The sequence below is a fragment of the Prunus avium genome, chromosome 2 (assembly GCF_965620075.1).
Source record: "Prunus avium chromosome 2, drPruAviu1.hap1.1, whole genome shotgun sequence".
Lineage (NCBI taxonomy): Eukaryota > Viridiplantae > Streptophyta > Magnoliopsida > Rosales > Rosaceae > Prunus > Prunus avium.
The window spans coordinates 21,383,138-21,396,841 of record NC_142285.1 but is presented as its reverse complement, the minus strand read 5'-3'; the positions used below and the strand labels follow the sequence as shown (position 1 = coordinate 21,396,841).

Here is a 13,704-nt window from a genome sequence, read left to right as displayed (position 1 = left end):
ATAAGATTTTGCATTTTTGTTCTTCCATTTCTTAGAAGTAACATGATTAGCTTGCCAATAATTATGTAAATAAGTTTTCATATGTGACATGTCTTGGTGATATATTTTCAAAAATAAAACAATTTTTTGATCCTAAAATTTCCAAAAAAAATAGTGAAATATTTTATTAAATAAGATGTGGACATATTATTCCATTGATAAATTATCCGATCCACAATATCTACATTAAGAGGTAGAGAAATAATACCAAAATGAGATAAATGTTGTCAAAGTTGATTAGCATACTGACAGTCAAGAAACAAATGAGTAATAGTTGTAGAGTGAATATTAAACATTCAACAAAGGTTCGAAGTATTGGTAGACTGAGATATTTTATCTTTTTTATTTAAACGGTTTTGTAGCTTTTGCGCTAGCTTGTGGGAGTCCAATATTTTGGCAACCACTCCGGTGATGCCACATGGAAATTGGAATATGCCCTAGGTCATGTTGATATGCCAATTAAATCCCCATGTAATTGGCCTATTAATGTGTTTTAAAACGATAATATCTCCATAAGTCAAGGACCGTGATTACATTAAATCTCCTTGATCTCCTCCATCTCCTTATTTATGGAAATGAATAATTCCCTTAAAAACAGAATTATTCTCTCTTGATTATTTGTTGCATCGATTCAGCTGCACCAAAATGGATTCAGCTGCATCCTCAACTTGTGATACTCGCAAGTGCACGAGCTGTTCGGTAGTATAGCATATGTAAGTGCGAGGTCGATCCCACGAGGATTGGTGATTGAATGATCCAATTCACTTTTCCTACACAAAACAGAAAAACAAGAAAGATAAATAAAACCAAAAAAAAAAAAGGAAATAACTCAAGCAAATAAGTTCCCAAGTTCAATTAGATTAACGGATTGATTCTAGATAAAGTATGATTAAGCCATGGTGTTTGGTCATAACCTTGTGTTCCTAATTCCCTAATTTGATCATTTGTTGTCTAACCTAAAATTAAGCATTAGGAACCCATTAAGCATATAAGAACAATTTAAACAACCAAGCGTGTATCTAATCCCTGTTATCGAATGTCCATACATACTCTTCCTATTCATAGTTCAATTCGAATTAAAGCATGATGTCTACTCTTAATTCAAACCAAGATAGCTAACATGCAAGCCTAAATGGTGATCAATCATTCAAACTAGCATATTAACTTATAAGCATAATGAATAAGAACATGAACCATAATTGAAACTTGGAAACTAATCAAACTTGAAACTAAAGAAAAGAATTTACATAACAATGAAAATTAAAGTAGAACTTGGAAAGACTTAAAGGAAAATTTAGTAAAAGGATTTTTGTTACAATCAATTGAGAACTAGAAAGGAAAACTAAGAGAATTTGAGGGAGAGAAGGGAAGGGAGCTCTAGAGAAGTGTTTGAGAGCTGCCCCCCTTGGGGTGTGTTTTGAAGCTTGAAGACTTCTCTATTTATAGGGCTAAGAGGGAGGAACATCATGATGAATTCCAACACCACCATTCCTCTTTTAATACAACCCATAACTCTCACTTTATCTTGTCTATGTTAGTGTGGTTGGAATCAATTCCATCTCATACTTCTTTTGCTGCTCTTGAAGCTTTCTTCACATGGGTTTTCAAAGGTGTTCAATTATGGCTGCCTTTTGCTGCCAACCCATGTGGTTTTCTTTTGGTTGCTGAAAAGAAATGATTCTTCTGAACCAGACTTGGTGTAGAAAGGCCAGAGGTTTCAAAACGTATCCAATGGGGCTAAAATTTGGATATGTTATACTAGACACCCATTGGAACAACTTCTATGAAGAAAGTATTCCCATCGGAGTAGTAGAAGTGTGTGTTTTGGGCCTTGCAAGTTGGCTGCCGAACAGAGACTGGAATTGACTTCATTTCATTTCATTTCTTTCTTTTTGCTTCACATACATGCACATGCTTCTCTTTAATAGCTCCAGCATGTACCAACTTGCTCATTTAGACTTTCATAGCTGGAATGCCTCCCTACTTCACTCATTATGTTGGGTACAAAGTCAATTATGGCTAAAAGGAGGCACATGGCTAAAAGCTGGCAGCTGCAAATCCTCCTGAGCAGGGTTTAGTGTTGGACGGGCTAAGGACTCCAGATATGTTCAATTGGGCTGAAATTTGGATATGTTATAGTACACACCCATTGGAACAACTTTCATGAAGATTTTCACCTCATCCGAGCCCCAGAGCATGCTGATACAAGGCCAAGAAGTTGACCTACGAAACTGGGCTGGCAAGGGTTTGTAGCCAAAATTAGTTTGTCTTTAAGCTCTTCTTCCATTCACCCAAATCAGGCCTTAACATGCATGGATTGCATCATTTCCTATCCAAAGCCATCATTGTTACCTAAAGCTCAATGAACTGAAAGATAAACACAAAAATGATTAAAAGCACAAGTTTAACTCAAAAACATAACCAAATCATAAGCTAGAAGGGTACAAAATGATATACAATTATGAACCGATCATTATTCTAAAGAAGGCACAAGGTGATGAGGCTACATAAAGACAAGTTTATTTCACAAAGAGGTAACTTCCAAACCCTAGCAAAAATACCCTAGAGGCTCACACGCCACTCTCTCTCTCTCTGGCTCTCACGCCATCCCCTCTCTCTCCTTGAGAGAATTCTTATTTCCTTTCAGAAATTCCCACATCTCCTTGAGATTATTTTATGACTTAAGCATCGGAGGGCCCTTGGCCAACACTACACTGGTGTTTATTCGTTTTTTTAGTAGGGAATCTTGGAAGTGTTGAGGCCCAAAAAAGTCACGGGAAGCCCAAAGACATTTAAAGCCCAATATAACATACAATGTTGGTCATGCATTAATCCAAGTTGTATTTTGGGAATTAATTTATTAAATAAATATAGAAATAGTGTGCATGCCATGCCAAGCCAATAATACATTTTTCATATGTCAATCACCTATCAAGCTCACATGAACCCAAGTCATGTGGTTTACGGGGCTTGCATGAGGGACTGTGGTGTGGAACGTTACGGAGGTCCACAAGGCCCACGAAAGCTCTTGGATAATGGAGGCTTTGGGCTAGCTACTTGAGAGCACCAAAGTCCAAGCCCATTACTTAGAGTTCTCCAATATGGGTGAGCAAATGAGATATTTTTCAATCACTTCCTTTTACCCATAGGAAATAGTTATTTTCCAAATGCCTAGTTTTACCCATTGGAAACAAGCCATTTCTAGCACTTCCTTTTACCCATAGGATTTAATCAGCTTATGGTACCTAGCTTCACCTATTGGAAAATAGCATGCCCTAGTGCTCCCTTTTAACCATTGGAAATAGGTTGGTTCCAGCACCTCCCTTTACCTATTGGAAATAAAGGAAAACCCTCACCATCTATAAATTGGGAGGCATTTGCTGGGCAAAATCAACCTCTCTTGGTTGCTGCAAGCTTCTCAGCAACCATGAGAACTCATCTTCCTTCCTCCCTTCGGCTGCTGCAAGCATCCCAGCAGCCATCGACCAACATCTCTTGGTTGCTTAAGCACCCCAGCAACCATCAAGCCACTTTCCTTCTTCCCTTCAGCTGCTGCAAGCATTCCAGCGGCCATTGATCGGTGCATATTTACATATCATTTTGTACCCTTCTAGCTTATGATTTGGTTATGTTTTTGAGTTAAACTTGTGCTTTTAATCCTTTTTGTGTTTATCTTTCAGTTCATTGAGCTTTAGGTAATAATGAGGGCTTTGGATAGTAAATGATGCAATCCATGCATGTTAGGGCCTAATTTGGATGAATGAATGAAAAGCTTAAAGACAAACTCAATTTTGGCTACAGTCCCCTGCCAGCCCAGTTTCGTAGGTCATATTGCAAGCTTTGTTTCAGCAACCTACATAGCTCGGATGAGGCCACATTCTTCATGAAAGTTGTTCCAATGGGTGTGTAATATAACATATCCAAAAGTCAGCCCCATTGGATAAATATGGAGTCTGTTACCTAGCAAACACAGAGCCATGCTCAAGATGGATTTTATCAGCGCGCAAAATGAGTTAGCAATTTGTTTTGGCCTTAACTTCCTCCTCCGACCTTGGATTGGCCCAAATGATATATGGCTGGAAAGAAGACATTCTGAACTTCAAGTTTGAGTGCTTAAAGTCTTAATTTGCTTAAGGGAAGCCCAATTCGTAAGCCCTTGAAGTTGCTGGTCATGCTGACCTCAGGATGAGCTATTATTTCTGGTTGGAAGCTTGGTCATGGTGACATGAAGATGAGCTAGGGCTGCTGGTGGGATTTATTAGTGAAGTGCATCAACCATTTCAGATTTTATAATGGAAGTGTTGTATGCATTAGTGAAGTGCATCAACCATTTCAGATTTTATAAAACAAGTGTTGTATGCATTAGCCATACTTAATTCAGATTTTCAGCTTCCTTAGGCCTATATATAGTGAGGTTTCCCAAGCTTGTAAACACACCCCAAGGGGGGGAGCTCTCAAACACTTCTCTAGAGCTCCCTTCCCTTCTCTCCCTTAAATTCTCTTAGTTTTCCTTTCTAGTTCTCAATTGATTGTAACAAAAATCCTTTTACTAAATTTTCCTTTAAGTCTTTCCAAGTTCTACTTTAATTTTCATTGTTATGTAAATTCTTTTCTTTAGTTTCAAGTTTGATTAGTTTCCAAGTTTCAATTATGGTTCATGTTCTTATTCATTATGCTTATAAGTTAATATGCTAGTTTGAATGATTGATCACCATTTAGGCTTGCATGTTAGCTATCTTGGTTTGAATTAAGAGTATACACCATGCTTTAATTCGAATTGAACTATGAATAGGAAGAGTATGTATGGACATTCGACAACAGGGATTAGATACATACTTGGTTGTTTAAAATGTTCTTCTATGCTTAATGGGTTCCTATTGCTTAATTTTAGGTTAGACAACAAATGATCAAATTAGGGAATTAGGAACACAAGGTTATGACCAAACACCATGGCTTAATCATACATTAGCTAGAATCAATCCGTTAATCTAATTGAACTTGGGAACTTATTTGCTTGAGTTACTTATTTCTTTCTTCCTTATTTTATGTTCTTTGTTTTTGTTTCTATTTTGTGTAGGGAAACTAAATTGGATCATTCAATCACCAATCCTCGTGGGATCGACCTCGCACTTACATACGCTATACTACCGAACGGCTCGTGCACTTGCGAGTATCACAAGTTGAGGATGCAGCTTAATCCATTTTGGTGCAGCTGAAATCCACACAACAGCCATCCCAGCCATTCCTCAACCATCACAGCCATGTCTCCTACTTTCTCACCCTTGAAATCCATCTCCTCTATAAAGCCTCACCAAGCATAACTCCAAGCTTTTCCTTCCTTCCAAGCTATAAACACCATAGCCTTCAAATCTCAAGTTTTTCCTCCCATCCTCCTTCTCTTGAAACTCGTGAATCTATAAAGCCTCACCAAGCATAATTCTAGGCTTTTCCTTCCTTCCAAGCTATAAACACCATAGCCTTCAAATCTCAAGCTTTTCCTCCCATCCTCCTTCTCTTGAAACTCTTGAATCTATAAAGCCTCACCAAGCATAATTATAAGCTTTTCCTTCCTTTCAAGTTATAAACACCATAGCCTTCAAATCTCAAGCTTTTCCTCTCATCCTCCTCTTGAAACTCTTAAATCCCCATAGCCATAGCCACAAACAACAAATTATCAACACCCAAACTCAAGCATATCCAACACCAAGCCAAGCCTATGCATTCTCATTTGCTAAACTTGTGGGTCTTTAGCTCCCACACTCCAAGCTCTCATGCCAAGCTCACACAATCTCAGTCCAACATCATGTTCAACTCTTCGTCAAGCTGCCAGAAACGTCAGTGCAAAACAAGCAGCCGCTGGAAGAAAAACAAAGTACTCCCCTGGGACTTGCTTCTTAGGGGTGGGCATTGGAACCGCAAAACCGCAAAACCGAACCAAACCAATCCGGAAAAAACCGAAAAAAACCGTGTTGACCAAAAAAGTCAAAAACCGAAATAAATCCAAACCAAACCGGTTCAGACCGGTTCCGGTTCCAGTTTTTCACCCTAAAGAACCGGTCCAATCCGAACCTGTCCAATAGAGTTAATTAATATATATTTATATTAGAAATTATGTATGATGTGTATGCTACTACCATAAGTAGCGCACACACAGGATTACACAAATAAAAAAGCCTTAAGTGACTTAGGGTTTTTTATTTCTTCGTTTTTTCCTCCCCTCCCATCCCATTACGTTTCTTCCTCCCCTTTCGTTTCACACTCAACCAGCCGCCACCGATTCCAAACCTCTCTCTCAGCCATCACGTCACGCCTCTCTCTACCGTCGCTCTTCTCTCAGCCTCTCTCAGTCGTCGTCTTCACGCAGGTCAGATTCTCTCTCTCTCTCTATCTTTTTTTTTTTCCCCAATTCGATTTTCTGACTCTCTCTGTCCTCCAGCAAATCGGAGATCCCATTCGCTCGCAGCGTCCACCTCTTCGTCTCGCATAGCTCTCTGTCTCTGTCTCTCTCTCAGGTACTGTTCATCTCCCTCTCTCTCTCTCTTAGCTCATCTTCGATTCTGTTATTAGGGTTTTGCATCTGTTTGGGTATTTAGGTTTTGATTGTGTGTGCATCTGTTTACCCGCTCCTTCCTTGCGAAAAATCAATGCTGGATGAGCTACCGATTGTTGTTTGCAGATTTATGTCTTCTCCTTTGCAGATTTATTTTTTATTTTTGATTTTTTGATTTTCTGTTTTTCTGTTTTTGTTGGTGGAGTCAAACAGTATTTTGATTTTCTGTGTTATGTTGTTTTTTGATTTTTTGATTTTCTGTTTATTTTGATTTTTATTCATTGAATATGTCATGTCTTGTTCTGGAAAAACCATCACATGCTCCTGTTATTGCTTCATAGTGAATTTCTGAATTTGAGTCATGCAGTTGGATTGCCTGGAAAAAATGATGTACCAGATCATGGAAATTTGGCAATATACAGTCAATCTTGTTTGTAATGATTGCGTTTGCAAGATATTTGAAGAAGGTCAAAATCTTTTAGATGTCCGAGTGTTATTTGTAAATTCATAAGGCTTTAAAAGATAGGTCTGGGGTGTGTGTACATTTTGTTGGGTTAAGAATTCAAATAAAGTTGGTCATTTGAGGATGACAATCTAAATAAATAGTAAAACCTTCGTAAGAAAAACTAAGTACAGATCTTTCAGCATAAAAACCAAGGCTTTCAATTGAAGAAACTCTACAGGGTCTTTGTAAATCAACTTAGTTCCTTAAAATACTTAACTTTTACCCTTTTTTCTCTTCTCTACAAGAAAATTCTTGATTTGAATGGCCGTATAAATATAGTAGTATGATAAATGTAGTGCATATGTACACCATTTTTATCTGTTGCTTGAGAAATATTTTTAAAGGAGAGATAATAAATCATATTATTATCTCTCCTTTAATAATTGTAGTCACATTTAAAATGTTCTTATATGATGATTAAAGTATATCAGGCTGAAAAGATTTGCATTAAAGCTCTCACTTTTACCAAAAAGATTTGTTTTTATTTTCTACAAATTCAGGTTGATGGCAATACATGGATCTGCTAGGTTCACTTGGTGTACTCGGTGTTCAGAGATGCGGCAACAAAAGAACAGAAGAATGGAGTTATAATTTTAAATTTAACTGTAATTTAATTTGTTTTATTATGTGTATTTTCTTGTTGGTTGTAATTTTAAATTTAATATTGGATTGTTTTATTATTTTTGTCAAAGAATAGTGGTTGTTTCAATATGGGAATTAGGCCAATTGTGATGTTTAAGGCCCAAAAATTTTAAAATCAGATGGTCTTGAAGCTTAAATACACAAAAAATCAAACTGGGCTCTACAGCAAGCCCAAACCGTGAGAACCGGAAACCGAACCGGAAACCGGCAGGTCCGGGTTGGTTCGGATTTTGGTAGGGATTTTAAGCAAAACCGGTCCAAACCGAATCGGTTTGTATTTTCGGTTCAGGTTCCATATTTTAACAAAAACCGGTCCAAACCGGACCGTGCCCACGCCTATTGCTTCTCCCTCGGGATACTTTGGGCCTAGTCCTCGATAACTCAGAAAAAGGGGCAACGAAGGCTTGATCCACCACTCTATGGCGGTTCAAGAATCAACAAGCCCGGACGGGCCTTCCGACGGAAAAAGACCCCAACAGGAAGAACATATTAAAGTGGAGCGAGGATCTTCCATAAATCTACTCAGGAGGAACTTTGCTACCACAACGAAAACATTACTATTAGTCAGAGATTGAAGTTAGGAATCTTAGTTACTTCAAGAGTACAAGTATTTGTCGACTAAAGGGGATTACCGATATTAAATCCAGTGTTGTGAAATAATTGCAAGTGCACAATTCGCACAAGTAATATAGAGATAAATAGAGTGTCATTCCCACAAAGACTGTAATATCCTATTAACTATCAATTATGATTAATCCTATAATTTATTTGAACGATTGATTAAGAGTGATTAATTTATTAAACTAAAACAATTATGAAAAATAACAATTTAAGTAATGGTTGAGAATCAAGTTGATAAGACACTAGAGTAGGCGTGGGCACGGTCCGGTTTGGTCCGGTTTCACCCTCAAACCACAGCTGAACCAATTAAACTTTCACGGTCTGGTGTGGTTCGGTTTGAGCTAAAATCAAAATGAAAACCAAACCAAACCAAACCATTTATATCCGGTTTGGTGCGGTTTGGTTCGGCCGGTTTAAGCATAAAAGAAAACGTCTTACAATAACAAAGAACCTATTAACAAACATCCTAAAATAGAAACTGATACAGCTACATACATCAACATTTTCATGAAATAATCCAAATCTCCAATACATCAAACATGGAAAGTTAACCAAATTTCCAGTAAAACAAAGTTCAACATACAATCCCACATTTGCATACAAATAGAAATAAACTTCAATATCCAACTAATTAATACAAATCAAATTAGAATTTTCAAACACCAAAAAACGAAAAAACAATAAGCAGCATGTCTTCATTTCCATTCTCAATCACAAGAAATATGTAAAGGCCCCATAGCATTTGATTTCTTCATCTCTACATAAGAAACACAATCACAGATTTAGTTTCAACCATAATAAACACACAATTGAAAAAAAAAAACAAACTTAAACCGTATTTCCCCTATTTTATTATTATTGTTTCTATTTTTCTTAAAGTTCTTTTGGTTTCAGGTTTATACAAGATTCAAAAGGAAGATAATTTTCCCTTGAATTGACAAACCAACAAAAGAAGTCTCCAGCCAACCAAAAAGACAAACCAGCGAAAAGAAAAAAAAGAAAAAAAAAAGGAGTATAGCCAAGATAAAAAAACGCAGCCAACCAAACCTGAAGAAGAGAACTCCTTTGCACAGCCAAGCCAACAAAAGGGAAGTCACGAAAAAAAAAAAGGGAAAGCAAAAGTCAAAAGCAAGCCAAATCTCTTCAAATACCCCATCTTCTTTTTTAACTTTCTGCAAATCCCACCCACCCCACCCCATTGCACCCACACATCACCATAGCAGAACCCACTAATTTCACCAGAAAAAAAGACAAAATGAAGACCCATATGTATCTAAATCATCAAAAACCATGAGAGATATGAACCCAAATTAGAAACTTGAACAAGAAAACCATCAAATCTACAGAATGAGAGTGAGTGAGTGAGTGAGTGTGTGTTTGTGTGTGTGAGAGAGAGAGAGAGAGAGAGAGTGGTTACACTGGAGAGACGAAGAGGCCAAAGGTGATGACCTTGTCTGCCAAAGGTGATGAAGATGGAGATGAATGATGTGATGAGATGAGATGAGAGTAGTGAGTGAGTGTTGTGTGCGGCTAGGGTTAGGAAACGAAGGAGTGGCCGAGAGAAATGTGAGAGAGGTAGAGAAAGACTAGATCCTTGAGTTTTAGTTTTGTATGAGTTTTTCAGGCTTTTGGAGTCCAATCATGTGCGGTATGGTGCATGATAACAATTACAAAGAACCACTCAAGTCTTGCCACATGTAAAATATATTTAACAAATAATAAATTTATTTTTAATCAGTCCGGTTCGGTTTAGGACAGTTTACAAAATGCTCAAACCGCAGCCGAACCAAACCAAATCGGTTCGGATCGATTTTTGAAACTGTTGACTTTTTCTTTGGTCAAACCCAAATCAAACCAAACCAATATAATCGGTTCGGCCGGTGTAACCGGATCGGCCGGATTGATGCCCACCCCTACACTAGAGCATCTGATTTCGCCATGACCAATTATACTTAATTCTTGTAGCCAATTAACCCTAATTACTACCCATGTTGATAGTTGGTTTCTCCTAATTCATTCGATATCCCCTCTCGGGTTCAACCAAAAGTATTCTCAATTAACAACCCATTCTCTCTCGAGCAACGGATTTAGAAAATCAAGAACCTATTAAGTTCTATGAGAACTTACAGGAAAACTACATGAGTCATGTTAGTCCCTCTCGAGCACTCATTCAAGATATGATATTTGTTATAAGAAGCAATCACCAAACATCTCCTTTTGGTCTCCATTTGGATCATCAAATCAATTAAATATTGGCCATATATTCAAAGCATTAAGAACAATAACAAATACTCAACATGGAATAGAAAAAAAAAAATAATATAAACCATAAAATTTAAGTATTCATGGTTAGGCTACATCGTAGCCCTATCAAGGAAAATTAATTCATGACGAAAGTAAAGATAAACAAAATAATCATTATCATAAAACCAATTTGGACAATGGACTTGATCCCTAGAATCTCCACAACAGCACCTTCAAAAGCTCCTAAAGCACGGTAGTAGTAAACTCTTGGCTCTCTCTCTCTCTCTCTCTCTCTCTCTCTCTCTCTCTCATATTTTTGTGGGTGAATAAAAGATTAAAAAAAAAAATCTCTTTAGGTTAAAGCATAGTATTATAGCGAAATCTGTCACACCTTCTCATGATATATTATGTGGTGTCCTCATGCATGGTAGGCTAGTAGTAGCCCACATTTAGGGTCTTCTATGCAAGGGCGACCTAACCACCCCCCCCCCCCTCTCCCCCAAGAGTGGTTTCCACATACACCTTCATGGATTACGCTGAGGACCTTTAGATCTTCTGGTGGTATGAGGCATGTCAAGTGCGGACCTGAGAACGATTTGTGATAGGGTTTCCCATTCTGCATGTAGTATCTTACTGCTTTTTGTTGTAGTTTCCTAGCCTCTATCCTTTCCTTGGGTAGGTTTTGGTTTATTAGGAAATTGATGATGGGATCTTGCCAGCTGGAGTCTTGATCAATTTGTATGACTTCGACTTCTACTTGCTCAATGCTCAGCCTGTCAAGGTGCTCTACCAGAATGGAGCATTTGTACTCACAGTCCAAGGTTAATCCCAAATTTTTCAATGCATCTGCCTGTGAATTCTTGGCTCTCAGGACATGCTTGAGTGTGAAGGTATGGAAAGCCTTCAATAGCTCTTGAACTTTGTTGAGGTGGAGCATCATCTTTGGGTGTTTCACCATGTATTCTCCTAAAGCTTGATTTGTAATGAGTTGAGAGTCGGAGTGAATGGCTAACATTTTGACTGATAACTCTTTTGCAAGTCGTGGCCCAACAAGTAAAGCTTCGTACTTTGCCTCGTTGTTGGAAGCTTTGAAACCGAGCATTATGGCTTGTTCTACCATGCTTTAAAGAATGGTTTGCACTTGTTGATAAACCTGGAAAGAAAACGATTGAGAGCTGCTGCTCTGCCTGTTAAGCTCTAGATTTCTTTGGTGGTTTACGTTGACTTCATGTCGAGGATGGCTTTAATTTGGTTTGGGTGAGCTTCTATTCCTCTTTGGGTGACCAATTATCCTAAGAATCTTCATGAAGAGACTCCAAAGGTGCACTTGTCTGGGTTAAGCTTTATTCGATACTCCAGAGAAGATCAAACGCTTCAGAGAGATTCTTGATGTGGTGTGCTCGTTGATTTCCCAATGTTGAATCGACAAGGTGATCAATTATAGGTAGAGGATAGTTGTCTTTAGGGTAAGCCTTGTTGAGGTTTGTGTAGTCTATGCAAACACATCACCTCAATTTTTTTTCTTTGCGACTAACACAACGTTGGATAGCCACTCGGAGAAGGGTACTTCCTCAATGAATCCGGCAACCAAAAACTTGTCAATTCTTGCTTCTCTGATAGCAACTAACTAGGAAAAATAGTTGCGTCTCTTCTATGCGATAGCCTTGCAAGCTAGATCAACATGTAGCTTGTGAGTGATGATGTTCGGGTATGTGCCTAGCATGTCGGACGGTGACCAAGCGAACACATCCTTGTTATTTTGAAGGCATGAAGTGAGCACTTCTTTCTCTTCAGCATTGAGCCAGGAACTGATTCTGATTTTCTTGTAAGTGTTGTCAGGATTAAGAACTACTATCTCAACATCCTCTTCAAGCTTCCATCTCTCTTCCTCTACTAAGGACTCGAAATGAATTTCGTCTTCTCGACCCTAGAGTTATGAGTGCTATTCGCAAGGTGAGGTCCCTTTTTCGTCTGCCTTTGTAGAGGTAAAGGGAATGAATTCCGCTTCCTTTGACTTCTTGAGACCTTAAGTTGCGCACTTGCGGGCAATTGTTTGGTCACCCTTGATTTCTCCTACATCACGTCTAAGTATTGGGTAGCGGATCCTTTGATGTATGCTAGAAAAGGCAACATTGATCTTATGTAGCCATGGTCTGCCTAGGAATCTATTATACCGAGTCAGGTAATCCAATATCATGAATACATGTGAGCAAATAACCGGAGGGGAGTAGACGTCCAAATTCATAGTGCCAAGGGTAACTGAGGTCGACCCGTTGAAGGCAGTCAATGACTTGGCTTTGTTGTCAATGTGGCTCTCGATGCCCATCCGTTGGATGCCAGAGAGTTGTAGGATATTTGCGACACTTGGCTCATCAACGTGAATTTTTTCAAGTACTGCGTGGGCAATCTGGATGCTAATGATGAGTGCGTCGTTATGCGGTAGGTCAAGTCCTTGTAGATTTTTTTGGTGTAGCTGATCATCACAGCTCTCGTTGAGCTGGTGGTGGTAGTCAAAACCTGAGCTACAGCGGTAGCCTACTTGATCTTTAGCTTCTTCTCAGTTTTTGTGAGACCGGGTAGTTCAAACTTTGTGAGGAGTCCATTGATCTGGATGACATTCTGTGGAGGCTCCTTCACTATGTGTCTTTCCTCGACCTACTTGATAGCCTTCTTGGCTATGTATTCCTTGCAATGGTCTTCTTTTACCAATTCTTCGAGATGATCCTTCCATGCTCTGTATTGTGATGTGTCATGACAATGGTTGCCATGAAACGCACAATATCTGGTTTGATCTTGTTTGGAAGGATGTGACTTCAATAGTGGTGGCCTTTTTAGCCAAGGTTTATCCTTCACTTGCTGGAGGATCTAGTGGATATTGATAAGCGTATATTATATATATATATATATATATATATATATATATATATATATATATATATATACAGAAATTCTCTTATGCGGACATCCGGACATTATTATCGTGCAGACGCCGTGTATTTTGTACTACCCCTCTCTGTTTTCCTGCCTGTTTACAATAGGATCCGCACGATAATAACGTGCGGACATCCGGATAAGAGAATAACTTTATATATATATATATATA

The 13,704-nt window shown here is 38.4% G+C and overlaps 1 long non-coding RNA gene across 1 annotated transcript; it reads left to right on the top strand.

Annotated features, from left to right (window-relative positions):
• The first annotated feature begins 6,267 nt into the window (after positions 1-6,267).
• Positions 6,268-7,802, top strand: LOC148296596 (uncharacterized). Its single transcript, XR_015833418.1, has 3 exons — positions 6,268-6,403; positions 6,476-6,551; positions 7,595-7,802. It is a non-coding gene; the product is annotated as an uncharacterized LOC148296596 (long non-coding RNA).
• The last annotated feature ends 5,902 nt before the right edge of the window (positions 7,803-13,704 follow it).